The sequence below is a fragment of the Lepidochelys kempii genome, chromosome 7 (genome assembly GCF_965140265.1).
Source record: "Lepidochelys kempii isolate rLepKem1 chromosome 7, rLepKem1.hap2, whole genome shotgun sequence".
NCBI classification, from domain to species: domain Eukaryota; kingdom Metazoa; phylum Chordata; order Testudines; family Cheloniidae; genus Lepidochelys; species Lepidochelys kempii.
Genome location: NC_133262.1, coordinates 105,597,028 through 105,622,587, shown reverse-complemented (window position 1 = coordinate 105,622,587; position 25,560 = coordinate 105,597,028). Strand labels below are relative to the sequence as shown.

At 42.1% G+C, this 25,560-nt stretch overlaps 1 long non-coding RNA gene across 1 annotated transcript; it reads right to left on the bottom strand.

The window, feature by feature from the left end:
- Positions 1 to 973: 973 nt before the first annotated feature.
- On the bottom strand, positions 974 to 25,471 carry LOC140914968 (uncharacterized). Its single transcript, XR_012160057.1, has 3 exons — positions 23,504 to 25,471; positions 15,887 to 15,928; positions 974 to 1,038 (listed from the first exon to the last, which is right to left on the bottom strand). It is a non-coding gene; the product is annotated as an uncharacterized lncRNA (long non-coding RNA).
- Between the last annotated feature and the right edge of the window lie 89 nt (positions 25,472 to 25,560).

Genomic DNA, 25,560 nt, shown 5'->3' with positions numbered 1-25,560 from the left:
TCAGAGATGCACAGATTGGTGTAGAACTTGCTCACAGGGTTTTTGTGGATATATTATGTCTATTCATTGTCTAAATTACATTCTGCAGTGTCAGTCTGGGTCAAATTTATCATTGCTCTTCATGCAATATATCTTGCAGAGCTTGATACACATATATCTGTAGATACTAACTGAAAATTGAATTTAAGAGGATAATTCGGAATTGTTTGGTATTTTACTCAACTACCCTAAGTTATTATTGAGATATTTATTATTTATTGTTCTTTGCAAACATTTATAAGGCTGCCAAACCAGGGTATTTGGACACATTTTAAATGGTAGCCTTTCTCGTTATATTTGGGTAAAGTTTAAATACATCACTACCCATACCCCACTCTTGTCCCCTGCTCCAGCAGGACAATGTATCAAAAGCAATGATTCAAACAAACCTAGGAGGTTTAAGTTTACACTGGATATGCTCAGAAACTTAATATAGTCACTCCCTCATTAACATTACATCATCTCTTTAAGCGTATTCACTCCCACACTAGTAACGTAATACTGTTTCTTACATCTTTCAGAGTGCAAAGCATAGCCCTGCTCTTTTCTCAAATATTTCCCTGCAGCGTATGAGGAAGCATGGTTACAGAAAGAATCATGTATCTGTAGAGACAGAAGGGATGATTAGCTTTTTTGGTTCACTTTTCAAACATATGGAGTAATACATAATTGTGTGTTTATTTAATTTTCTACATACTCAGCACAGCTAATATTAACAGCAAGGGGTAGGAATGCAAGCCAAAATAGGGAAAGAACAGCTTAAAGAATATTTAAATAAGTTAGATGTACTCAAGTTGGCAGGACTTGATGAAATTCATCCTAGGGTACAAAAGGATCTAGCTGAAGCAATCTCAGAACCATTTGCAATTATCTTTAAGAACTACTGGAGGAAGAGTAAGGTCCCAGAGGACTGGAGAAGAGCAAACATAGTACCTACCTTTAAAGGGGGGAACAAAGAGGACACCAGGAATTATAGACCAGTCAGCCTAACTTTGATTCCTGGAAAGATACCGGAACAAATTATTAATCAATCAGTTTGTAAGCACCTAGAGGATAACAGGGCTACAAGGAATAGACAGCATGTGTAATGCCAACAGACCCTGGTCATTGGCGGGATCGAACCGGACACCTCTGGAGCTTCGCGCATGAGCCTCTACAGCATGAACTAAAAGCTAACTAGCTGTTAGCTAGGGCTGTAGAGCAGACTTACTTAACTCTCTCTAAGGGTATGTCTACACTACCTGCAGGATCAGTGGGCAGCAATCGATCCAGTGGGGATCGATTTATTGCGTCTAGTCTAGACACGATAAATCGACCCCCGAGCTCTCTTCCGTCGACTCCTGTACTCCAGCTCAGCGAGAGGCGCAGGCAGAGTCAACGGGGGAGCGGCAGCGGTCGACTCACCATAGTGAAGACACCGTGGTAAGTCAATCTAAGTACGTCGACTTCAGCTACATCATTCACGTAGTTGAAGTTCTGTAACTTAGATCCAACCCCCCGCCCGCCCCCCGCAATGTAGACTAGGCATGAGTGGTCTCGGTGCTACTAGATGGGGCAAAACACCACACACTGGGTTACACATGGATGTGTCAAGAACAAATCATGCCAAACCAACCTAATTTCCTTCTTTGACCGAGTTACTGGCCTAGTGGATGAGGGAAATCTGTAGACATGATATATCTTGATTTTAGTATGGCTTTTTACACAGTCTTTTGTGACAGTCTCATAAGCAAATGTGGGAAATGCAGTCGAGATGAAATTTCTGTAAGGTGGGTGCACAACTGGTTGAAAATGTAATTATCAGTGGTTCACTGTCAAACTGGGGGGATGTAACTAGTGGCATCCCACAGGGGTCAGTTCTGGGCCTGGCACTATTAGATATTTTCACTAATGACTTGGATGAAGTGGCAAGTATGCTTATAAAATTTGTGGATAACACCAACCTAGGAGAACAGCACTTTGGAGGACAGGATTAAAATTCAGAATAATCTTGACAAGTTGTAGAATCAGTCTGAATGCAACATGATGCAATTCAATAAAAGATAAGTTCAAAGTATTTCACTTAGGAAGGAAAAAACAAATGTACAACTACAGGATGGGGAATAACTAGCTAAGTGGTTTTACTTCTGAAAAGCATCTGTGGTTATAGTGGATCACAAATTGAATGAGAGTCAACAATGTCAGGCAGTTGTGAAAAAGGCTAATATCACTCTGGGGTGTATTAGCAGGAATTTTTCCATGTAAGATATGGGAACTAACTGTCCCATGCTACTTGGCACTAGTAAGGCCTCAGCTGGAGTACTGGGTCCAGTTTTGGGTTCCACCCTTTAGCAAAGATGTGGACAAATTGGAAAGAGTCTAGAAGCGAGCAACAGAATTAAAAAAAGTTTAGAAAAACCTGATCTATGAGGAAATGTTTAAAAAAAAACCCCTGGATATATTTAGTCTTGAGAAAAAAAAGACTGAGGTAGGACCTGATGCCAGGCTTCAAATAGAGCTGTTAGAAAGAAGAGGGTGATCAATGGTTCTTGAGGTCCACTGAAGGTAGAACAAGAAGTAATGGGTTTAATCACAGCAAGGGAGATTTAGGTAAGATATTAGGCAAAACTTTCTAACTATAAGGATAGTTAAGCATTGGACTAGATTTCCAAGGGAGGTTGTGGAATCCCCATCACTGGAGACTGGGTTGGACAAACATCTGACAGGGATGGTTCAGGTTTACGTGCTCCTGCCTCAGTAGAGGGGGCTAGACTTGATTACTTCTTAAGGTCCCCTCGTGATGTCCTGTACCTTTAAATGTTTGAGCACTCTTCCCCTCCCCAGTGAAATGCATCAGTTTCCTGCTGGCTTCAATTGTGAACAATTAACATTTCCACAGCAGGTAGCTGTGCTTAAATGAGCTCCTCTGTGTCTGAATCACCTTCTCTACTGGGTCCAGAGAGAACACCTTCTATCCCTACCTTTCTATGCTTGTATGATTTACATGGAGCTTCACGGAAGTGACTCATTATATAGTGGAATAATGTTCTTATGGTGGAGCACTCAGTTTGGACTTAGGAGAGGTGTGTTCAAAGCCTGACTCCACTATGGAGTTCCTGTGTGAATTTGGGCAAGTCATTTAATCCCTTGGTGACTAATTTTCCCTGTATATCATGGGGATATGTTAATATCCCCATCCTCTGTCTTGTATATTCAGACTGTAACTTCTTTGGGAGAGGGATTGTCCTCCTATGCGTATGTACAGTACCTGGTATACTAGGGATCCAATCTTGACCTCTACGCACTACAATAATAATTATTCTTATATATCTTATAAATAAAACATATAGATGTAGTGACTGATACACATGATGAACAGAGGGGTAAATATTGATTGCACCCACAGGAAATCGCACAGCTAAATCGGACATTAAGAATCTCCTACAGTCATGAAAAGCTAAATTTTCAGCTGGGTTTCACTAAAGTCACCATTGGCAGCCTCCATTTCAAGAAAACGTTTCGCAACCCCCTAATTTTGTTGCTACGTGTGTGTGTGTGTGTGTGTGTGCATGCAAATGAATTCCAAGCACAAACCCTAAGCATTAAATAGAGAAGTACACTACGTATTTAGCTAATACTTGTGTTTGTAAATTTTGTGGGTGGCAAAAAGTACGGGTTGAAATCGTGGTTACAAAAGAAAGGCTATTAAAACTAGTAGAAAAATTCTAAATTTAAAAATTCTTTAACAAATAAAAGGACTTATCTTTGGGCAAAATTTCACAACTAGTTCTGGAAGCTAACCTTTTGAAAACATAGGCTGAGATGTCATATTAGGGTGAAAGTGAGCAAAAAATTACAATAACCCTCTGTGCACAAAGCATGAGGACTTACTGTGGTCATCTAGACTCTATAAATAACTAAATATAAGGAAAGCAAAGGAAACTCTGAGCCCAACTGCGAAGATTATTCATGATGATTTATTCATTTCAGATGTAGCTTCCACATGCACCTACATCAGTCTAACCTGCAAACCTGATGCTTTGTTATCTGTATCAGTTCTGCTCATTAAAACAAGGCTAGTGTGAAAGATGCTTTGAAGATCACAAGGAACAAAAGTCTGCTTATCATGGTGGACTCAGGTGGGCTGCAGAAATGAAAATCTATAGAACTCGTCCAGGTTTCAGTCACTTTGAGGAAAACTGGGACAAAAGTATAACGGCAAAATGGGACTAAGTGCAAATTAATAAAATACAATACTTTCTTTGTAGTTGAAATACCTTAGACTAACAATAAATTCTATACAGCCTAAATAAATTAGAAATTTTGCTCGTTAGATACTCCCATAGACATAGTACCAAACAGAAGTTAAACAAGGCCTCCTAAAAGAGCAATAGCACACAAAAGAAAGTTCATAGGCCTTTGTTAATCTTGCTGACATGCTCTAGGGAAAATGTGAGGTACTGCACTGGTAACCTGTGCTGTTAATTGAAACATTCTAAGCCCTGAAAGCAGGGAAGTTGATATCTGCTATGGACATTGCTCCATTGCGTTGAGTACTGTTACTGCTTTCTGACTGTTTGAAGCATTAGTACAGAAGACTCATATCTTCGGAGGGGAGGGATAGCTCAGTGGTTTGAGCATTGGCCTGCTAAACCCAGGATTGTGAGTTCAATCCTTGAGGGGGCCATTTAGAGATCTGGGGCAAAAATTGGGGATTGGTCCTGCTTTGAGCAGGGGGTTGGACTAGATGACCTCCTAAGGTCCCTTCCAACTCTGATAGTCTATGATTCTGTTTGCAATTATTCCATACAAGATAAATAATGGATATATAATAAAAAATATTCAGTAAGAAACTAGGCTCAATTGCATGTCTATCAACCACATGACTCCTTTGGGAGAGGGAAAAACTGTGTGTAAAATGACAGTTAAGAAAAGAAAAGTATGTTTATCTTCTCTGGACAGAAATTTGATAAAGCAGCCAAAATGGTTTCATTACCCTTAGCTTCAAAGACACACAGTAGCTGGCTGCTTTCAGATTGTTATACTGTTGTACCCCTACTGTGTGAAAAAGTCTAATTTTAAAAGGACATGGTGAAGTATTTGAAGCCCAGCTTGAATATATTTTTCAAGTTGCATAGTTTAAAGGGTTTTTCTGTTCGTCATATTACACTGCAATATTGTTGGTTTTAAGTCCATTGATCCAGCAGGAAACAAGCTGGTCATTTGCAGCAGTAAAATTTCTCCCGACATTACCCCATACCACAGGCCTTACAAAGCTAGGCTAGGCTCTCTGAAAGCAGACTTTGCTTTTCTCTGAGGCATCTGACTTTGTGCTTGTACAGCCCCCTATTAGAGCAGAATCTCAACACCTGAAAAATGGTCATGAATTCTGCCTCACAACACCCCATGTGTGGGAGGGAACTTTTATTGTCTCTGCAGATGGGGAACCAGGGCACAGAGAGAATTCCTGGCATGCCCAAGATCCCATAGGAAGTGTGTGACAGAAGCAGGAATTGAACCTCCCTCTCCTGAGTCCTAATGTAGTGTGTCAGCTGCAAGACCCTCTTTCCCCTGCGTTAGTTACTGGCTACTGCCTACACAGTTGATTCGCTGGAGCAAATCTCTGATCTAACAAGGCACTTAATAAAAATTAAGAAAATTTAAACAAAAACATGTGCATATAGCACCACATGTTCAATAGAGCTCAGGGCCACATTTTCAAGCACTCGGCATTCACCACTGGGGACACCGTCAGCTTCACTATTATATATTATAAAATAGTTTAAATTAAAAATCATCAGTTAAAGCGACATAGCTTTAGATCGAAGCTAATTTACCTTGGACTATAGCAGGTCTTGTGGGGATACCATATAAATGCCCCTGGTTGGCACACTTACAGTTTCAACCATTCTAATCTCTGAGTCTCAACCCAGGATCATTTCTTAATTCCCTGAAGCCAAGTGAGGACAAGCAGCAGCCCATATTTTTCGAATGAAGAATTTTTCAGTTCTCTTTACAACACAGCCAAACTATTCCGGCGTGCTGGTGGAATCCCACTGGAACAAAGTGGCCTCTGCTGCATACTAGAGCTGTATCTGGCCCTTTCATGGGTCTGGATCTTAAATCTTCTACTCCTTCAAGTTCCTGAACCTCACTACTAAAACCGTAAACTTCCTGCCTCCTACAGCTCCTGTCTCCTAAAAGTTTTATCACACCCAAATTCTTAATGCTCAGAGTCTTCTGGATGCAGAAGCTTCTGATTTTGATTGATTGCTGAGTTGTTCTCTTTCAAACACCCTTCTTAGTTCATGTTGTGTTTCTTTCAGCCCCCACCTCAGCTTACATAAAAATGCTCCCTTACAGGTATGTTAATTTCTGCTTAAGTAATACAGACTTCTATATTCATAAGAATAAAGACCTTTTAAAAACATTTCAGATGAATGCAAGCACATGAAAACATTCCATCACAAATACAATAATCATAAATCATTACAAAAGTTATATTGTCCTTAAACCAAAGTTAAACTGCTCAGGACTGCCATCTAGTGACACTAAGGGGTACATTTAACATACAATCAAACTTCCAGAGCTGCCATAATAAGAGTTATAATTATCCTTGTAGACAGCATGGCTACTTAGCTTTGTGTTTGGAATAAAAGCTTGGGGAACGATCCTGTTCTGTGATACACAGCGCTAACCAAATCTTTCCTGGTACATGCCTATGCAAGGATGGGGACCTTAAGTGTCTTTTGGGGAATTATTTAAGTTGGTTTTTAAAGTGTATTTACTTCTGCGGCATGGTAAAACTGAAACCTGCAAAAGATAAACAATCATTTCTTATTTTAATGTACAAATGTAAAGCCAAAATATGTTTGGGACCTTAATACCAGACACATTTGGTATATGACTTTGCTGGAAAATAAAAATTTTAAATACCTTTAAATAATTCTGTAAAGTCATAAGCTGATGGCTTTATATAAACACCAATGTGTTACAGAATAAATGCATCTGTGAAGTAGATATATATAACAGATGTGTCAGTAGGGATGATGAGTATGTCTTTTTTCTGTTATACGATGCTGTGGGATATATAAATAATGCATCTGAATAATAAACTGACAGAAGTAAGGCTGTCAGATTTAGGTTTGCCTCCAATATTGCCTGGCATCATAGGAAAATGAAGTTGTCACTTAGTGCCATCTAAATACTGTAATTTATTGTGTACAGATTTGGGGCCAGATTCTTCAGTGCACTGGATTGGAGTTATGTTTAATTTATACTGGTGTAGTTGAATGGCCAGCATGTGGCTGTTGCTCTGTATATCAATTTGCCTTTCAAGTGATCGACGAGTGTGTGTGTTATGTATGAGAGAAACAGGGGAAAAATCATAGCTAATGTAAATATCTATGTTTGGATACAGTCAATACTAGGTCAAGTCTCTCAGGCCTTACACTAAAAACCCAGAGACTAATGCTGTTCAAGTTCTTTTGTTTTTGTCTTTTCCACAACTCTCCCAAGGAACTTTTTATGTTCGTGAAATTGAATCTTCAAGTCGAGGAAAGGAAAGTAATAAATGTAACTGAAGTTGCCCCTCATGCTTTCCTTTGGGGCTTTCAGTCAAAACCAAAAGAATGTGAATTCACAACACTCTCATCTCATTTTTGTGGCCCAGGTTGTCTTCCAACATTACCCTCATGGAGAATCCCCCTCCCCGCCGCTATCCAAGGATCCCATTTTTCCACACAGAATATATTTGGTGGGGAAGAGAGTCCCCTATAGCACCATTCCCTTTCCCAGGATGTCACAGAGCTAACAGTGTGACGGAGGAATGGGTGGGGCATAAAGTGGAAGGCTGGGGTGGGCAACTGGACTTCAGAAAAGCAGACTTTGACTCCCTCAGGGAACTGATGGGCAGGATCCCCTGGGAGAATAACATAAGGGGGAAAGGAGTCCAGCAGAGCTGGCTGTATTTTAAAGAATCCTTCTTGAGGTTACAGGGACAAACCATCCCGATGTGTAGAAAGAATAGTAAATATGGCAGGCGACCAGCTTGGCTTAACAGTGAAATCCTTGATGATCTTAAACACAAAAAAGAAGTTTACAAGAAGTGGAAGATTGGACAAATGACCAGGGATGAGTATAAAAATATTGCTCGGGCATGCAGGAGTGAAATCAGGAAGGCCAAATCACACCTGGAGTTGCAGCTAGCAAGAGATGTTAAGAGTAACAAGAAGGGTTTCTTCAGGTATGTTAGCAACAAGAAGAAAGTCATGGAAAGTGTGGGCCCCTTACTGAATGAGGGAGGCAACCTAGTGACAGAGGATGTGGAAAAAGCTAATGTACTCAATGCTTTTTTTGCCTCTGTCTTCATGAACAAGGTCAGCTCCCAGACTACTGCACTGGGCAGCACAGCATGGGGAGGAGATGACCAGCCCTCTGTGGAGAAAGAAGTGGTTCGGGACTATTTAGAAATGCTGGACGAGCACAAGTCCATGGGGCCAGATGCGCTGCATCCGAGAGTGCTAAAGGAGTTGGCGGATGTGATTGCAGAGCCATTGTCCATTATCTTTGAAAACTCATGGCGATCGGGGGAAGTCCCGGATGACTGGAAAAAGGCTAATGTAGTGCCCATCTTTAAAAAAAGGGAAGGAGGAGGATCCTGGGAACTACAGGCCAGTCAGCCTCACCTCAGTCCCTAGAAAAATCATGGAGCAGGTACTCAAGGAATCAATTCTGAAGCACTTAGAGGAGAGGAAAGTGATCAGGAACAGTCAGCATGGATTCACCAAGGGCAAGTCATGCCTGACTAATCTAATTGCTTGCTATGATGAGATAACTGGTTCTGTGGACGTGTTGTTCCTGACTTTAGCAAAGCTTTTGACACTGTCTCCCACAGTATTCTTGCCAGCAAGTTAAAGAAGTATGGGCTGGATGAATGGACTATAAGGTGGGTAGAAAGTTGGCTAGATTGTCGGGCTCAACGGGTAGTGATCAATGGCTCCATGGCTAGTTGACAGCCGGTATCAAATGGAGTGCCCCAAGGGTCGGTCCTCGGGCTGGTTTTGTTCAATATCTTCATTAATGATCTGGAGGATGGTGTGGATTGCACCCTCAGCAAGTTTGCAGATGACACTAAACTGGGAGGAGAGGTAGATACGCTGGAGGGTAGGGATAGGATACAGAGGGCCCGAGACAAATTAGAAGATTGGGCCAAAAGAAATCTGATGAGGTTCAACAAGGACAAGTGCAGAGTCCTGCACTTAGGATGGAAGAATCCTATGCACTGCTACAGACTAGGGACCGAATGGCTAGGCAGCAGTTCTGCAGAAAAGGACCTAGGGATTACAGTGGACGAGAAGCTGGATATGAGTCAACAGTGTGCCGTTGTTGCCAAGGCAGCCAATGGCATTTTGGGATGTATAAGTAGGGGCATTGCCAGCAGATCGAGGAACGTGATCGTTCCCCTCTATTCGACACTGGTGAGGCCTCATCTGGAGTACTGTGTCCAGTTTGGGGCCCCACAGTACAAGAAGGATGTGGAAAAATTGGAAAGAGTCCAGCGGAGGGCAACAGAAATGATTAGGGGACTGGAACACATGACTTATGAGGAGAGGCTGAGGGAACTGGGATTGTTTAGTCTGCGGAAGAGAAGAATGAGGGGGGATTTGATAGCTGCTTTCAACTACCTGAAAGGGGGTTCCAAAGAGGATGGATCTAGACTGTTCTCAGTGGTAGCTGATGACACAACAAAGAGTAATGGTCTCAAGTTGCAGTGGGGGAGGTTTAGGTTGGATATTAGGAAAAACTTTTTCACTAGGAGGGTGTTGAAACACTGGAATGCGTTACCTAGGGAGGTGGTGGAATCTCCTTCCTAGACATTTTTAAGGTCAGGCTTGACAAAGCTCTGGCTGGCATGATTTAGTTGGGGATTGGTCCTGCTTTGAGCAGGGGGTTGGACTGGATGACCTCCTGAGGTCCCTTCCAATCCTAATAGTCTATGATTCTATGATAATAGAACATGCATTCCCAAGGCCCTCAGAAAAGTCAGCAGAGATTCAGTGCTGCTTGGGGGTTCATTAAAAGATCCACCACAGTCCTCTGCACTGGGGAAACCTTTACAGAGGTGTGTCTGTCCTGCATGGTGGCAGCTGGGGGAAGGACTAGAAGTTCAGTGCCACTGGAACTATGCTCTTAGGGTGCCAAGGAGAGCTACATGGGGTCTTGGAGACAGTGGGGAAAGCCCCTGTAATGTGCAACAGAACCACTGCTCATTTTTTAGAAGGGAGGAGCAGAACCCATCCTCAACCCTCTCCAGAAGAAATGACTCAAGGCAAATTCCATGATGGAATCTTCCCAGAGATTTCTTCTCCCATGCATACTTCCATGTCAGGTTATGACCAGTTCAGTTTGATTAGCCATGAACTCATAGTAAAGTAACTTTCCAAATGCCATTCCTTTCCCTCACATTCCTTCCATCAGAAAGGGACCCAATGAAATCCACCAGCAGCAGCATCACTCTGGTATTAGCCTGTGCTGAACTTTCTCTAGTTCTTCCATTAATGAGTCATTTCTGATACTGCTAAATTTCCAGGTGTATCCTGCCCTTTTGTGGTACTTTGTTTTGTTAATCCTACACAAGTCCTCAATGATACTGTAAAGGTACCAGAAGTTTTAAAACTCTAAGCTATATTTGTGTGCATAGGGGAGATGGATCATTGACCATCCTTGCTGTCAATTAAGAACATTGCTTTGAAAGGCCCTGTAAGATGCAGCAGGCTGTTAGAAATTACATTTTTGTAATTTCCGCCTCCAGGCCCAGCATCCCATCATTTCCATCAACAGCTTCAAATTGGGAAATCCAAAATTGTGAGGATAGCCTTTAAAATAAAAATTAAAACCTTCTTTTTGGCATCTGAAAATCCACAGTGTTCCAACTTCCCCCAATCAGAACCTGCTTCTCTTGAACAGCTACATCACTGAAATGTCTCTATCTATGAGTCAGGACAGAGAGTCACCTGAAAAAAACTACCGGCATGGACCATAAAACAATGCCAATCTGAGTAAGGTCATACAATCTAGCCCTTCCATGTGGAGTAGGGTGGTACCAACCCTACAACAGTCACAGGACAAAACCATCCTTCTGGTGCTGGGCAGAATGGCTCAAGATGGACAGCAGCAGCAGCACTCGCTGCTGGTAGAGCTGGGAGAGAAATAGTTTTCCCATCCCACAAAACTTTTCAAGATTTCAACAATTTTCCCATTGCACATCAAGACAAAGCCAACACCTTCCAAAGTTCTCCACCAACACGCGCACGCACACACACACACACACAGAATAGCCAGCAACCCATTGGTCATGCACTCCATTAAATATTCATTGGGCCAAAGAGCTAGGATGACTGACTCTATAGCCCAGTGGGTAGGTCACTCATTTAGGATGTAGGAGACCTAGGGTCAAGTTCCTGCTCCAATGAACATTTATTTATACAAAGTGGAATAGCTCCACCAGGGAAGACTGAGAAAGCACCCACTCCATAATAGCCAATAGTCTGGTGGTTAGGGAACTGTGACCCAAAGACCTCTTGGCACCAGAGGGCAAAGCAGGGCAGTGAAAGGGTGACAGGGATCCCCTGGGTCTTGCATCTACATACTAGTTCACCAAAGGATGTCATATAAGGTCTGTACTGAAAGCCTGTGTCACACTGGTCCTCATAATCATTGTGAAATGTACATATAAACATGAGCGAGCAGTTATGAATATATAAGACAAATTATGTTCTCTATGTCTGAGAGCTAAGGCAAGTCACCAAAAGGTGATCCACATACTCCTGTCAGGCAGGGGGGATGCTTCTCTCTCTCTGGCTGTTCCTGGACAAATAAAGTACAGTAGAATCTCAGAGTTACAAACACTTCGGGAATGGAGGTTTTTCATTATTCTGAAATGTTCATAACTCTGAACAAAACGTTATGGTTGTTCTTTCAAAAGTTTACAACTGAACATTGACTTACTACAGCTTTGAAACTTTACTATGCAAAAGAAGAATGCTGCTTTTAAGAATCTTCATTTAAATGAAACACTCACAGAAGCAGTTTCCTTACCTTGTCAAATCTTTTTTATAAACTTTCCCTTTTTTTAGTAGTTTACATTTAAGACAGTACTGTACTATATTTGCTTTTGTGTGTGTGTGTCCCTGCTGCTTCCTGATTGCATACTTCTGGTTCCAAATGAGGTATGTGGTTGACCGGTCAGTTTGTAATTCTGGTGTTCATAACTCTCTGAGGTTCACAGTAGATGCTTATTTACCAGCAGGCTACTGGCTATTCTGGTCTCTCTCTGTTTTTGACCAGACGTTCCATCCTGTGCCTGAGAATTCTTTCCTGACAAAGTTTCGTAAAAACTGGCACATTCCTGGAAAAAGTTTTGATTTTGATAAATCGGCATTTTCCAATGAAAAAATGGTTTGTCAAGAAACTCGCTACCAGCTGTAACTACTGGTCTTCTGTAACAGTGCGCCCTGTGCTCCAACTAGCTTGATGGAAGCTTGCTTACAAACTGGTTGGCTAACTGGCTATGCTCCCTGAGCTGGACAACTGCACTCCTATAATGGCTTCTGACGTCTCAAGGAGTCCAGCTACATGGCAACATTTCACACCTGGTTTTCCAGTAGCTGTGGAGCTGCAGGGTGCTAAGAACAGCATGAGTACTAGTGCAGAGAGGGACCAGGTGTTTTTGTCATCATGTCATGGAATTCTGTGTCCTGTCTCCTCTGGCAGGAACACTGTGGCTAGCACTTTCAACCACCATAAGATCTGCCACATTATACGCCTTCACGGGGATCTTTCATGTAATCTCAATGAAGTGTCCACCATCACCACCAATGCCAAACACTGTCATTCAGTAAATATCTCCTCCAATGTTGTTGCAGCTGTGTTGGCCCCAGGATACAAGCATCCTGAAATAAATCTTTCCCAACTCCCCTCTTCTGGCCTTCAAACAAACCCTGAATCTCACTAAGCCCATCATCCAAAGCAAGTTCCCCACAGACCAGGACACTCCAACTCAAAGCAGCACCAGACCCCACCAGAAAAGCAGATGCAAAACCTGTAGACAATCTCCACTGCTACAATGATCAACACCCCCCACGACACACCTTTCAAGATTCATGGTTCTTACACATACCTATCAGACCATGTAGCATACCTCATGCAGTGCATCAAATGCCCCAATAACAACTGTGTGGGTGAAACCAAACAATCACTACATCCTTGAATGAACTCACTCAGAAAAATTATAAAAGACACCATATCATTTGTGGGTAAACATTTTTCACAAAGTGATCACTTCGTATTTGATTGTTCAATACTCGTCCTCAAAGGAAACCAGCACAACACCTTCAAAATACAAGCCAGGAACTTAAATTCATAACTCTTCTAGACACCAAAAACCATGGACTTAACAGGAACACTGGTTTAATTTCTCATTATAACAATTTGTAACTCACCCCACTGCTTGACTCTTAATTGCTTACTTCATTTTAAATGGTTTCCTACAATGTTTCAACTCCTTATGCATAATCATCTAAATTATAATCCTCAGTTGCCCACTTCAACAAAGTGATTTATGCTTAACAATTTGTTCCAACTTGTATTTAGCTCAGACACGCTGATTTCCTTCCCCAGACCTGTAGAAGAGCTCTGTGCAGCCCAAAGTCTTGTCCCTTCCATCAAAAGAAGTTGGTCCAATAAAAGATATTACCTGACCCACCTTGTCTCTTCATCATAAATGGTAATACAGAAATACGAGAGAGAGGCCATGGCCTATTCTTTGAGTTAATAGCTTTACCCCTGCAATATTTGTTACCCAAATATTTGTCAGGCTCTTTACAATGATTTATAATAGTGACTTGTCTAGCTGACACTGTCCTTGATAGTTTTAAACTATATATTAAATAACTTGTGTAACAGTCACACAGAATATCTCTAACACCCACTCTTTCCTCTTCTTAAATTCATATGTAGATTTAGCCTCTCTCCAGAATTCTTAATACTACAGAATATCCCTTAATTGTGTTTTCCCACAGAGAATACAGATCAGAACTTTCTAACTCTTCATAATTTGTTCTTTTCCCAACTTGAATGTATACAGTGCTTATTAAAGTAAGGACATGAAAGCACTTGCTGGAAGCAGCTGTAATGCAGTTAGACTGTGTGCAAGAATTTCTAGGGACCCCTTTCTATCATGCCTCATTCCAGACCTGCACCTCCTTTGGTATTGTGTGGCCAACTCTTATGATTTTGTCATAAATCTCATTATAATTATTGTTTTCCTTAAAGCCCCAGCTCCTGAAGTCAAGTGGATATGTGATGATTTCAGTCTTCATTCTTAAAGAAAAAGTAAGTTTCTAGCCCTCATGGCTTTGGAGAAAGCTTCATAATGTGACCCCAGTGCACCCTAAAGGCTCAAAAAGCAGAAGGCAAATAAAAATAACACCAAATTTATTATTTTTACATAATCTCATGATTTTAAAGCCAATATCATGATTTTTTTTTGTGAGCCGGACTCATGGTTTTTGAATATGTGGAGTTGGGAAAACTGTTTGGTAGTTATTTCTGGGGCATTTCTGCAGTAGAGAATGACAGTGGTTCTGTGCAATGAACTGCAGAATGGTTTTGATATTCTCTGGGGGTCTAAAATGAAACCTCCAGGGCCATGTTCACATTGAGACTGAGGACCCAATTCATCCTTAAGTTATTCTATTATCAATATTTATTTGTATTACCAAAGGAACTAGGAGCCCTAGTCATGGCCCAAGACTCCATTGTGCTAGGCACTGTACAAACGCAGAACAAATTGACAGTCCCTGCCCCAAGGAATTTACAATCTACGTATAAAACAGGAGACAACAGACTGACAGACTGTGAGCGATGAGAACAAACTGCTGAGTATGATAGGCAGTGGTATCCGTGTACCAACAGCTTAACCGCTGTCAAGTTTGTTCTGGCATCCCAGCAAAGGAGAGTTTTGAGGAGGGATTTGAAGGTGAATAATGAGGCAGTTTTGCCGATGTCCAGAGTGAGCATCTCTCAAGCTGTTGGGCAGCATGGGAGAAAGCACAAAGGTACTTGTATGAAATTTAACAAATGATCAGAAGTGAGCACTGACAGCTCAATCACGAATGAGAGATGATAGATAGGGTGGGGATTAACCATCAAGGGCCTTGAAAATGAATGCAAGCAGCTTATATTTTATTCAATAGACAGCGGGGAGCCCCTGGAGGGTTTCAAAGAGAGAGGTAGCATGATCAAAGTGATGGGTTAGGAAAGTGATCTTTGCAATAGCTTTCTCAATGGACCTGAATGGGGAAAATTGCATTTGTCAAGGCCAGAAAGAAGGATATTTATGATAACATAGATGCAAGAGGATGAGAGCTTGGATAAGAGTTTTAACTGTACGGATAGACAGAATGGGTGTCTCTTAAAGATTTTATGCCGAAAGAATCTGCAAAATGTAGACATAATGAGGATCTAGAGGGAAGTCCAAGTCAAAGATAATGCCCAGGTTACTGATCTAGGGGACAGACAGATGGTGGTGTTGGCCATAGTGATCAAGTCTATCCCTATTCAGAAAAATCCTTAAGAATATGCTTAACCTTAAGTATGTGCTCAAGTCCCACTAAAGTCTGGGATTTAAGCACTTGCCAAAGGTTAATCATGCACTTAAGTGCTTTGCGGAATAAGGATGGATGACTGACTAGTTGGCAATAATTATTCTTTACTTAATAACCTTGTTCCGTTACCCTTTCTCCTAAATTGATGTCACATAAACCCTGAGAACCATGACCATGTACATAAATAATGTCAATATTACCTTTTTCCTCTGATGAACTGCTCCTATTCCACGTGTCCCAAGCTAAAGGAAAATTTTTATTAATACAAGGTTAGAATCCCAAATAATCACTTGAAATAATAAATCACAATACACCTCACTAAAATGTTATAAACGTAGGACCAGTGCCACTAAGGGCATTCCAACTACATCCATTTACAACACCCAGAGATATGGCATGTTTGATGTTATAAGGTTTTTGTTAGTTTGTTTTTTCTTCTTTCTTGCAGCCATTTCAGCTTATCAAAAATTCCATTTTTCTTTTTCCCACTTCCCCCCCTACAAAAAATAGGTCTTTACTCTTTTTCTTATTTCTGTCTGATTTCTTCTTTCTTCTTCTTCTTCTTTTTTTTTTTTTTTTTTTTTTTTTTGGCTACATCTCCTGGTTTTATTTTCCTCAGTGCAATTTTGACCTATCAATTTCTCTTACCACTCCAAGTTTTTATTTGGCTCAAGTGCATTTTTATGAGCTTGCTTTCTTCATTTTCACTCCTTTATGCTATTTTGTAAACGTTATATGTTGCATCTTTTTATTGCTCTTTTATTTAGAATTACACTGTTATTCCATATACTTCAGGAGAGTTATTCTGCACTGTGTCCTCTTTATGCATAGCTGATATAACGTTGGGTAGTGCTTAGGGTTTGATTTTATGGAGGCCCATAATTATTTCTAACTCTCAAGTCAAGTATTTCAATGTGTACTGCATTTTTTCAGGTTTCAGAGTGGTAGCCGTGTTAGTCTGTATCAGCAAAAAGAACAAGGAGTTCTTGTGGCACCTTAGAAACTAACAAATTTATTTGAGCATAAATAACACTGACCCCTTTTATGCTCCTTCCATATCAGAATTTCACAGGTTAGGTTGAAAACTAGAGAGAATTTTTAAAAAATAATTCTCAACATTATTGCAAATGTTGACTACTGTACAAACTGATAAAAACCAAAACCGAAAAAAAAAGTGTTATAAAATATTTTAAATTTTTCCCCACAAATCATTTGTTTGAAATTTCAAAATCTGAAAACTTTTGACCACTCAACTCTTTGCAAACAATAATCAATTGGGACTCACAGTACCCCAGGATATAGGTAACCCCAACTATCTGATGGTCTCTGGGGAAATCCAAACATTTTGCACAATGACGGGGACTGACCAACAGGTTTTAAGTCTGATCCCTTAGAGTTGCATTTCCCTGGAGCTCATCCTTCAAATCCTGTTTACTGGCTTCCTTGGTAATATATATTGTGAGACAACTTCTTCAAGGCCACAAATAGCTAGGCTGTGAGAGTCCCCCTAGCTTAGAGTTCAGTGAACAGGATCCTCTGCAGCAATCTAGCAATGCTGGTTGTCACGGCTGGAGGAGACTGGAGCTGTGCTGTGGAAGGTGTGGAGCACAGTTGAGAGAGGATATATTGGCTTGGGAAGTAAAACAACCACCAAGACGCATAATCACGCTCTGGTTCACCATGTTGGTATTGTATTAATTCCTTTTTCACGGTAAAGAGAGGTTAGGTAATTTACCCAATATCAAAGTCAAATCCATGACACAGGAATAGAAAATTTGAAAATCTTGAGAACTAGTCTTTAGCTCTAATCCCTAGATGATACTGCAGTATAAGCGAGGTGAGGGTTGGGGAGAGGGTGGTTTGGCAGAGAAGAATCATACGCAAATATGTGGGCAACACCTGAAATTCACACAGGCAGTATCCTCATGAGTCACCATTTCTGTGTGTTATTAAGGCCTGATCCAAAGCCACGGAAGTCAATGGAAAGATCCCAGTTGATTTTAAATGGGCTTTGATCAGGGGCAGATAGCTCTTCCAAATGCCATAGGAGCTATTGTCACATCACAGCACTGACTCCCTGACTCCAACCCCTTCCCATCCAACTTCAAATGCAACGCTTCCCCTTTCTTAACATAGAGGGGAATATTTTTCAAAGTGTGCAGCACCCCAAATGTATTTCATTTAAAGAGAACATGTGACTTAAACCATATTATTTTGTGACACTAAGAAGCAGTGTTCTCTGAGAGCACATCTGTATTTTTCTTTAAAAACGTGTCATGTACAGTAGCTCTCAGATGCCACAAGTGCCATGTGATGAGTTACCAAAGCAGCAGTTGCTGTGGTAACAAATAGCCGGCTGAAAGCTCTTGTAGTTTGTACATGCTCTTTCATCATTTTCACCCTTGGTTTTCCATGTCTGTTATGCATAACCAAAAGGTAGCCACATAGTGTACCATGTAAGGGGAAGGGGAAGGAATTGGTAAGCTTCAGGAAATAGTAAATTGTGCTTAGAGCACGTTCTGTGCTCTCTAAGCTTCCCCCCACCCATTTCTGCAATCTACATGGAAAATAAGTCTTTTTCCTGGGAGGGAGTTTGGTGCAGGAGTGGGCTGAGGCAGGGGATTGGGTTGCAGGAGGAGGTGTGGGGTCTGGGGCAGGAGAGGGGGTGGAGTTTGGGTGCAGGAGGGGATTCTGAGCTGGGGTAAGGGGTTGGGATGCAGGAGGGGGTGCGAGGTGCAGGCTCCGGCTGGGAGGCGCTTACCACAAATGGCTCCCGGCTGGCGGTGCAGCAGGGGTCAGGCTGCCTGCCTGCCCGCCATAGCCCCACACTGCTCCTGGAAGCGTCTGGCTGCTGGCACGTCTCTGTGTGCCCCTTGGGGGGAGGGGGACAGCTGGTCTCCATACGCTGCCTGTGCCCACAAGCTGCAGGGATGGTGCTGGGGGCAGGGGCAGTGCACACAGCAGCCTCCCCTGCACTTGCCAGGGGCCACAGAGACGTGCCAGCAGCCAGCTGATTCAAGGAGCAGCGTGGGACTATCCTATTGGGATCCAGGAAGTGGATGCTGCTAAAGGATCCCCCTCCAGCCTAAGAGGGGGATCCACAGGACCTGGAAGGCAAATGAGTACAGGGGACAAATAATGAAATAACAGGGACAGGAGTGCGGTCAAAGGGTCAAACGAAGGGGAACTAGATGGGGGACTATGGCAGGCAGGTAGCCTGCCTGAGCACCCTTTTTAGTGGCCCAGAGATCGCTTCCTGTAATTTATTTTTGCGCCCCCCCCCCTTGAGCGAGGGTCCTGGGCTGCAGTCCTAAAGCCCCTGCCTTAATCCAGCCCTGGCAGGGGGCTAGAAGAGATGGCTACCTCCCACCCAGACTTCACTGCAAAGATTAAAGGAGCAAAAATGCCATACATTTCTTATTTCTCCTTCAGTATGGTTCTGCTTATTTTCTGTGGCCTGAATTCCTTCTCTGCCCCCACTCCCCAACCATTGCCTGCCTTCCTGGAGCAACTTTAAGACAACCCCACAAAGCTGAGTTGTCAGTTTCAGAATATTTGAAATGCTGCTTTTGCTGTGTGACAGTCTAGTAAGCTAGAAAATAGCTCTTGTGCATGACCGTTGGAAACGCATTACAAATGAGAAGGGTTTTTGTTGTTTTGTAAAGTGAGCTTTTCCAATGTCACTTGAAATGGGAGCTACTCACCATTTCTCACATAAGACACTAACCAGCGAGCTGGGGCATTTTAGAGTACTTACAACACTATGGACCTGTTTTAGAGCCCACTGGAGTCAATGAAGATTCCCGTTGACTTAAATGAGCTTTGGACCAACCTGTACAAACTCAGGTTTAAACACTGCAGCTTTGCACCCCATGCTGGGCTGCTGCCTCTATATAATTTAGGCCAAGGAGCCCAGCTAAGTTATGGTAACCTCCTTGGGCTGCCTTACGGACTGCAGCACTGCTTGGAATCGCTCCAGCACTGTGTTGTGGCTCTGCTCCAGATATGCTCCTGTGTCAAATCACCTGCCCTAGCCTGCTCCCCCTACACTTGGGCTCCTGAGAGGATCCTCTGAGGTTAGCCTTATGGCTGCCTTCTGCAGTGCCTATGCAGGAAGAATCCTGCCTTGCCAATTCCAGAACACTGAGAGCCCCTTTCTGCTATTCCAGCCCTTTTACCCAGAAGTATCCTCCAGCACCGCAAAGTACACAGATCACAAATATCCTTGCCCCAGAGGATTAGCCTGTGCCTTGTACCTCAGAATCTGAACTATTTTTATTTTGTTTTACTTTGCCATATCAAAAAAGCCTAGCCCCCAAGAGCAAGTCGTTACAGTGAAATATATGCTTGCCCTGGAAGCAAGAGGTTGAGGACTAAGGGCCTCCAGTGGTGCTGAAATGCATACAGCTCACTACAACTCCCTGCCAAAGGTGTACTAGTAAGAGCAGCACTTGTTCTTATGAAATGTTTTTGCAGTGCATTTAACTGACTGAGGCATTAAGAAAATTATATGTACTTTACACAAGCAATTGTTTTTATTGAGCATATGGATACTAAAATGGCAAAAAATATCTCCTTCCTGTGAAATGTAATGTGGTGATTACCGCTTGGATCTTTTAAAAAAATTATTTCTGTTAAATGCAGCTTAATATATACACTGCAGGATCCTAATGCTGTACCGCAAACTTGAGCCTGGCAGTCATTAGACCCCTGCCGTGCAGATTTGACCAATAATCATTTTAAATGCCTTTGTATTGATTGATGCAGAGCAGAGAGCAGAGTTTTTACGAAAGTTGATATTTAAGAACAGAGGTTCCCTGCAGAAGCTTACCAGTGCTGAAATCAACTGAGGCTAGTATCTGTCAAAGGATTGCACATGTGGGGCCTAATTCAACGCTCAAAGACTTATACTGTAGTCTTTAAGGCCAGAAGAGACCATCCTAATCATCTAGGCTGACCTGCCCATCGCAGGACATAGAACCTCACCACCCACTCCTGCAATAGGCTCATAACCTGGCTGAGTTACTGAAGCCCTCAAATCTTGATTTAAAGAATTCAGGTAACAGAGAATCCACCATTTACTCAAGTTCAAACCAGCTAGTGGCCTGTGCCACACTCTACAGAGAAAAGTGACCCCCCACCCCAGGTCTCTGATTGGGGAAAATTCCTTCTGACCCACAATATGGCATTGTTAGCCCCTGAGCATATGGGCAAGACTCACCGGCTAGACACCTGGAAAAAATTCTCTATAGTATCTCAGAGCCCACCCCATCAAATGTCCCATCTCCAGCCGTTGGAGATATTTGCTAATAGCAGTCACAGATAGGCCATATGATATTGCAGGTAATGTCATCACACCAGCCCCTTCGTAAATGTATCAAGCTCAATCTTTAAACAAATGGAGTCTTTCCATGGGCTTCAATGGATGTTGAATCAGGGTGATAAAGAACAATGTAGATTGCCAGTGGAAGTGTGACAGTCTCCTCACCAGAGCTGGCTTTAGGATTTTACACCACCACCCCCATAGCCACAAGAATATTTTTGGCAGCTGCTCTGCCCCACTCATTCTCCTCTGCCTAAGGGTAAGCACATCTACAAGTACTGATTACTATTACTAAGCAACAGACTTCACAGTCCTATGTTGAATTAAGACTTTTGGGTCCCTGGCACAGGTTTGGCAATTGCCAGAAGTTGGCTCTACCTTTAACTAGATCTGTGCTAATGAACCCTTCCATACAGAAGCTGACATTTTATCATAGTCTGTTATTTGAGCTACAGTAAAAAAGGATCTTTCAGAATGAGGCAACGGGGTCTAGAGCGTCAGTTTCCCCACTTCTATAATGGGGATTGCAATACTTTTCCTCTAAGAAGCATTGTGAAGAATAATTAGTCAGTGGACATAATCCTGAAAGCCAGACATACACGGAACTCCCACTGACTGTACAGGGGAGCTCGGTGAGTGTCAATTGCTGCCAATGTCAAAACTCCCACTGACTTAACTGGCGCTGGAACAAAGTCATGGTATTCTTACGGGATCAGGTCCTATGTGTGAACAGTCCTCCATAAATGGTTCGGCTTGGGCTCACAGTGGATTGTACCAATGGAATCTTGGGGACAAGGACCTCTGGTGGGGGAAAGCCCACTTGGAAGGCATTTGTTGCAGCACAATGTGCTTGCAGTGACTTCTCTGAAGGGAACCACCCATGGACAGAAACAGACTGAGCTCACCTCCCAGACAGTATCTCCTGGCAGGGCTCAGAAGGAGCCTGAACTAAAATGTAAAGCTATCCTCACCCACGGTGGAGCCCCCAGGGAAGAGCAGCTGTGCAAATGCTGCACGTCATTCTCCAGTGCATGGTCTCCATTACTGGAAGGCTGTGCAATTTAAATCTTTCTGCACCAGCAGGGATGAATTAAATGCCTGAAATGTTCATCATTATTGTATCAAAGACTGAAAATGTATCCATGGAGTGGACATTAGCAAATATGCATAAGACCTCATGACAGTAATTAAAAAAGGTTTCGCACCTCCTTTTCCATCCCCTGCAGACACAGGGTTGAGAAATAAATTCCTGTTTTATACAGTAGGACAAATATTTGTGTAACTGAAATATTCTTATTTTACTCCTTAGAAGAAATAGAAGTTGGTTTATTGGACAAATAATATTTCCCCACATTGACCATAAGATGGCACTGCAACATAAGCATTTTTTCGTAAAGGAGGCACCATAATATTTCAAAACCATGACGAAACACAGTCACTCACACAGTACAGCATGTTAATATTCCACATGCCTGTATTAGATTTACATGTTGTATCTACGTGAATCACTTTCTGCCACACAGTTTTGTCTTGCCTGTTATAGCAGACCCTTTGGCTTAGTTGGAAATTATATTAATTCTTGGCAGGAAGACATTTTCAAAGCTGTAACAACTTCATTGTTTATCGCCAGTTTATTAAGCTGAAGCATACAAGCCTATATAGTGGAATCAATAGACAACAATGTATCATTTTCTATGTAAATAAGAAAGTCTGTTTATCTTGGTAAGAGGCTTTTGTTGTTGTGTTTTTACTTCTTTTTTTCCACCTATCAAAAATACTAAGATTTAATGCCGAGGGTCTTACAGAAAGCACATTTTGCATTCTTCTGCCGTGATGCTGAACTTTACTACAGTGGAGACAACATTTGGAAATGGCCCTTCCCTTAGTGACTCTGGGACCAGGGTATCTCCAGCTTTCCTGATTAAGTGAAAACAGTGGGTGAGACACATGTATTCTATGTATTTCAGGTTGTAAAGAGCCACTGACACACTCTGGCAAGCCTTAAAACACACTATACTGAAAATATATACATATTTTAAAGTGAAGTACCATTATGGGGGTGCTGGATGGCTCTGGGCTAGAGCAAACAGCACTACTACTTTTGCCTCCCCCACCTGGTTTACCTCTTAGAATCCAACCCCCACCCATAGTGTCCAACAGCTACCATCACTGAATTATTGTCCCGCAGAGGAACAAAGGGTCTTGGGAACTGAACTATCCATCTTCTGACCCACAGAGAGCTTCTTGCCAAGTCAGGCTTCAAGTCCCTGGATAGGCAGCACTGGGAAGCTTGCATGATGCCGCCCATACTATACCTGTTCTCTGGCTAAACAGAGGGTTTGGATCTCGAGAACTGTCAGCGTGGCATCTTTGAAGACTACTAATTTACCAAACGCTATTCTACTGAGAGAGACACTAGTTTGATATTTTCTTTCCAATCCTGGGAATCAACAGTGATATCTGCACATAAATGGAAAAGTCCCACCTTACCAACCTGCTCCTGCTGTTTTACCCAGTGATGTCATAAACCTGTGTTATGATGCCTCAATTTGTCAAATTGTGATGTCACTTTTAGGCAGCACCTGAAGAGATGGGGCAATAAAAGCAGCCTAGTTAGAAAGAAGGTCACTTCCATTTTCCTAATGACTACAGTAACCTGAGAAATCAGTAATGATAATTGGCATTTGATAAAGTACAGAGTTTGTTGGAGCGCAGCAATACATCTTAAATGCAACCTTAGGACACAAAACCATGTATAAATGCATGATGATAACCTTAAAACATCCTAGCTCTTCTCAGATATTTCTCTTTGTTTTTACATTCAATGAAGGCAAACTTAGACAGAGATCTAGCCTGTGTACATTTAGCAGCACTTCTTTTGAGCACAAGTGAAATCTGATCTTTCCAAATCTTCAATCAATCATTTTTTGGAGTATACTAGTTTCCCCCCCCCCCCGTTTTCCATTTTTGAATCCATAACCTTTGTACCAATTATCAGCTGGCATCCTTCCGATATGTTGCTGTACATGATCTGGTTGTGACCCAATGGTCTCTGGCTGTGGTCCCATTATTGTCCAAACTTGAGTAGGAATCCTCCAACACAAAGTCAGGGTGCTCTGGGCAATAATGTTGGTGAACAGGTAGGATGTGTTCTTCTGTACCATGAGTTAGAATTGAGTAATGTCCCAGCATGGTGCTGGGGGCAAATAAGTCTTAATACAAAAGTGTTGATCGCTAAAGGTTAGACTGTGATTCGGGCTATGCCCCATAGACTGGAACTAGGGCAGGAAGCCTGGAACGCAGCGTTCCCCAAGGACTGACGACGGCCAGCTGGAATACAGAAGGAGGCAGGAAGCGACCCAGGGAAGCTGACTTGAGGCTGACACAAGATACCACAGGGTGAGTGAAGGTAGAACCTGGTGGAGCGGGAGGGCCCGTGTTCCTCTTCCTTCACCAAGAATTGTACCCATTCGGTGGAGCTGCTGCCTGGAAACTGAACCCACTAGGTGGGGTTGCCGCCAAAAACTGTATCCATTAGGCAAAGCTGCTGTTTGTGGACTGCACTCACAAGGCGAGGTTGTCACCAGAGATGAACCACTGGGTGTAACAGCCACCTGGGGCCTAACTGCCTCCCGCCCACAACCCTTTGCAACCACTGAATTCAATGGGACTATTTATGTGAGCTAGCGCTGCTCAACATGGATGAATGCTGTACAATTCTAGCTCAATGCAATTTGATCACAGTCATTCCTGATACAAAGTGCTAACAAAAATATCTTTAGCATTTATCACTGGTGAATCTGTACCACCAGTTCAGGATCTGTGCTATTGACAACTGAATGGAAACCAGAGAAAACGAGCCAGTACAGTGAACTCCCACAGAAAAATGTTTTTGGTAGTTTTCATCCACCTTTCCTGACTACTGATTCTGGTATACAATAGGGCTGACCACATTATTCAATGTAAATAATATTTGTTGAAAGTTTAAACCTTATTTCTGTTCACAGAATGTTTGAATCAATTCTGATTTCAGCAAATGTGTCAAATATCGTAAGTATTAATTGAATAGTTCTCATGAACAATTTTGAATATAAAATGTTTGTGACCTAAAGAAGAGCTCTGTTTAAGCTGGTCTCTTTCACTAGCAGAAGTTGGTCCAATAGAAGATATTACTTCTCCCAACTTGTCTCTAAACTATTAACATTTGCGCTGTGAGAATGGGTCACCTGAATCCCATGGTATTTTTTCTGCTCTCAGATTGGATGACTGAACCTTTTTAAACAGGAGATTTGCAAATAGTGAATACCCAATGATGAACTTCTGACATGAATTTTCATTTGTGAAATGTTCAGAATTTGTGAACAATTTCCACACTGTGTGTCAGTCAAGGGAGAGGTGGTAAATAATAAATATGACTGCAGAGACAGCAATGCAGTGAAGTCAGTATAATTATTTGCAAATATGTTTGGCATTGCTGTTTTTTATTATTATTATTGCATCCTAGGCTCTGTTCTTTGGACTTTGGGCAGCAATCAGCTTTAGTTAGAAAAT